Source organism: Passer domesticus, chromosome 14, assembly GCF_036417665.1.
Source record: "Passer domesticus isolate bPasDom1 chromosome 14, bPasDom1.hap1, whole genome shotgun sequence".
In the NCBI taxonomy this organism is placed as follows: Eukaryota; Metazoa; Chordata; class Aves; order Passeriformes; family Passeridae; genus Passer; species Passer domesticus.
The window spans coordinates 7,418,978-7,423,105 of record NC_087487.1 but is presented as its reverse complement, the minus strand read 5'-3'; the positions used below and the strand labels follow the sequence as shown (position 1 = coordinate 7,423,105).

General features: G+C 41.0%; 1 long non-coding RNA gene across 2 annotated transcripts; it reads left to right on the top strand.

Annotated features, from left to right (window-relative positions):
• The first annotated feature begins 1,592 nt into the window (after positions 1-1,592).
• Positions 1,593-2,344, top strand: LOC135280880 (uncharacterized). 2 transcript variants are annotated; one of them, XR_010347688.1, is made up of 2 exons: positions 1,593-1,738; positions 2,234-2,344. It is a non-coding gene; the product is annotated as an uncharacterized LOC135280880 (long non-coding RNA). The 2 variants fall into 2 exon arrangements; XR_010347689.1 differs by having other exon boundaries at positions 1,593-1,811.
• Positions 2,345-4,128: the final 1,784 nt, after the last annotated feature.

The window sequence follows — 4,128 nt, the reverse complement described above, 5'->3', positions numbered from 1 at the left end:
ACACTTCATTTATTCAAGCAGCAGCTTTTTCACAGGATATCCATGGCTATGAATAATACTTGGTCCTCTTCATATTTTAGGAAGCCATTAGAGATGCATGAGAAAACATCAGCATGAAAATACCTTCCAATATACAATCATGCCATTTCAAACACCATTGGATTAATATCACTGATTAGAGGAAAATATCCAACAGCTGTCTGGGGAATTCCCTCAGTGTCTGGATTATTGATTTAATAGCTACATATTGTCTAGATCCTATCATTCCACTAATGTCTGAAAATGCTGTACACGAGTTTGGTTTTGCTTTTTTCCCCTATGATTGCACAATAATAATGTATTTTAGTCTAATTTTTAAGTGAATTCAAGATTAGCTATAATACACTCCACACAACAGAAATATGAAATAGCATTTTTTACCTTTTAAAGTAAAAAACAAGATGAGTATTTAAAGCTAACAAAAATCAACCAAACAAACAACATCCCCCAAAAAACCCAACCAAAACAAAACCACCAACACATCCAGGTTTACAGAAATCTGCTAAATATTAAAATTCATTCCAAAATTTTGCTCTTTCCTCCCTCCCCTCCAGGAAACTGAACTAGAAAAAGGAAGGACAAATTTAAGATAGGGAAACTATTCAAGCGTGAAGTGGCCGTAATGGTTACAGTTGCTTAGGTTACAGTGCTATGCCTTGGATTTAAGTCTGACATGCTCTCTGGCACATTCAGAATAAATAAGTAAACAAACAGCTGCCTGCTAGCCCGGCATTATTTGCCTTCGCGAGTGAGGCTGCAGTGAGCCTGTCTCTGGTTCCCTGGCTGAGCCCGCCCGGGGTTTGTGCGGCGGGCGCTGCCCGTGCATGCCCCGCTCCAGGAGGTGCCGTGAGGAGCCGCTCCCGCTGAGCACAGACCCGGCAGCGCTGCCATGGAGCAGGGATTCCATGGAGCAGCGGTGCCATGGAGCAGGGATTCCATGGAGAAGCAGTGCCATGGAGCAGGGATGCCATGGAGCAGCGGTGCCATGGAGCAGGGATATCATGGGGCAGCGGTGCCATGGGGCAGCGATGCCATGGGGCAGGATGCCATGGAGCTGCGGTGCCATGGAGCAGCGGTGCCATGGAGCAGGGATGCCATGGAGCAGCAATGCCATGGAGCAGCGGTGCCATGGAGCTGCGGTGCCATGGAGCTGCGGTGCCATGGAGCAGCAATGCCGTGGAGCTGCGGTGCCATGGAGCAGGGATGCCATGGAACAGCGGTGCCATGGAGCAGGGATGCCATGGAGCAGGGATGCCATGGAGCAGCAATGCCATGGAGCAGCCCCCACGGCAGCACACACAGCACACAGCCCCACGGCAGCACACACTGCACACAGCCCCACGGCAGCACACACAGCACACAGCCCTGCCAGGCTCCGCTCTGCGGCCCCGTGCCGGCACCCAGGGCTGCTCTGAAGGCAGCGCCATGGCCGGGCCTGAGGGAGCAAACGTGCTTTGGGAAACTGCCCCGCTGCGGCTGCCGGGCCCGCGGCACGGCCATGGAAGCAGTGGCAATGGTCCTGGGCAGACAAACTTCTGACATGACAGCATAAACACTTTTGAGTCATACTGCCTTGGTGAAGCATCCCTCTTTCCCAGGATGGAGGCCCAGCACTCAGCTGCAAGTCCTATGGAAGACCTTTTCTTCCAGAGGTGGAATCAACAGACGTGTAAATGGGAGAGGCCTGTAGTGACAGCAGGTTAATCAACTTTAGCTCTACCACATACCAAAGACAATATACAGCCCTTAACATGACTCTTGGTCTAAAAACTGTAAGCATTTGTGGCATCTATATGTGCTATTTATTTGTTTACAATGGGCCCTACAATAAAAAAATCCGAAACAACCAAAAAGTTTGAGCCAGCATATCAGCTGTTATCTCTCTGGCCTGATACATTTGCAAAACTTTTTATGGAAGAAAAACACTGTGCCAAACCACTACTGTTCCTCTGTTTCTGACAAGTAATGTGATATACAATGAAATCCTGTCCCTGTTAGCATTCTAGGTCTCTACTAAACATCACAGCTTTTATGAAGAGAGAGGAAAATTCTGTATAATGAATCTTTAAGCAAATAAGAAGATATTATGAACAAATATTGCGTCTAAAATCATGAAGATATTAAGCCATGCAGCCTCACTCGCGAAGGCAAATAAAGCATGTAAAAATCTCATGCTTTTATATTTTTCTTGAAGGAGGAAAGAGAGATAACAAAACTTGTGCCTGTAGAGGGAAAAGGGCCACGAGGAAGAAGGCCATGGGTAACAATTAAACAGTGCATGTGTTTTGGTTTAATCAAAAGTAAACACTGCCTATTGATCCTCAGCAGTCTTCTGCAGTAAACTATTCTAACATCCCAGCAGCTACACACACCCTTCTGTCCCAAGCCACTCCTAACAGCTGTATTGATGGAGCTCTTCTGTTCTCTGAGCCATCTCCTCCTTTGTTGGAAGAAAACCAAAGGCAACATAGAGAACAACTTCATTTTGAATTTAACATTTCTGTTGGAGTAATTTAATTTTATGATCTTATAATCCTCAAAAAACAAAAGTTGAAACACTTGAAAAAAATAGAATGATGATGTACTACTCTAATCACAGAGGTCCCAAGTACAGATCGTTATGATCACAAATATCACTCTGGTTAAAACCTCTCTCTAACCTGCTGTACACTTCACCTCAAAATGACAAAAACATTTTCATTTTACAGACACTATGTTTGGGTCAACCCTTAAAAAGGATTAAATGGAAAATGGGAATTTGCTAACAAATATTGTTGGCTAAATCTTATACCATATACCAATGTTATGCTTTCAAATGCCTTTTTTTCCCCCAGATAAATACTGAGATAAATTTTCCTATCTCCTTATGTATCTCGCTATTGGTTGGGGTCTCTAATATAAGCCTATTCTCTACCCAGTTACCAACTATGTATTAGAGAATTAACCACAACTGTTAAGGTCACATCAGGTCAACTTTAAAGTGATAAAACCTTAATGGAGTAAGGGATCAAGAATGTAAGAAAATCTCTTATTCTTTCTAATTTTGTTTTCGACATCTCTGGAGAAATACCTTAAAGTTCACTGAGAAATACTTTTCCAAATATACTGATATTTTCATATATACTTCAAATATAGGTAGCTGAAGTCTAAAACCAATTTATATAATATTTCAAAAATAAATCATATTAAATAAATCATGCTGTGGATCTTTGAAATATTGTGCAAATTTGCAATCCTAGCATGTATGTATGTTATTAATCTCAGGGGATTTTAAACAAAAAGAAATTTGTTGCTGTGTTTGTTAACATATTTAATAATTTATGATATAATAAATTACCCCTCTTTTGTTTATTAAGTCTTAGCAAAAAGCTGGCTAGAAAACCAGTTGCTCTAATCTCTCTAATCTCAACCAGTGATTTTGTTGCCTCAGTATCTAACTAGCAGAGATCTTTTAGCTAATACTTTTGTCATTTTAAGGTGTTATGCTCTAATAGCAGTTTTGTACAAGAACTTTAAAACAAGTAAAAGTATCAATAAGATGATATTTTAGTTCTGCAAAAAGAAATAGTACTTTTGGGGAAAAAAGTTCCTGTTTGGAAAGAGCACATTTCTCCTCTTAGCCTTCATTCCACCAACCTTTGTTTCCTTCTCTAGTTCCCCCGTTTCTCTTCAAATCCCCCAGGATTTCACTAGAGATATTTCTAAAACATTACTTTGGTTATGATGGTGTTAATGTCTCATACAATCTCTAATTTCTTTCTTAACAAAACCAGTCTTTTTCCCATAGAGGTTAGATCTCTGCTATTGACCCTACCCTTTTAGTTTTTCCAAACCAAAAGCACAAATGATGGAGTTAAATTCTGGTTGGGTTTTTTTTGTTTGTTTTTGTTTGTTTGTTTTAATGCCACCATTAACCCCATGCTATTCTCATTAGTAAAAACATAAAAAGTATGGAAATGGATTGACTTCTTGATGGATTTTTTTTTCAAAGTCCCCATAACATTTTTCATAGGCTCACTCTCTTCCCTCTGTGTGCCAATACTTTTGAATCAACATTAGTGCTAAACACTTTCATTTTCTATATTGATA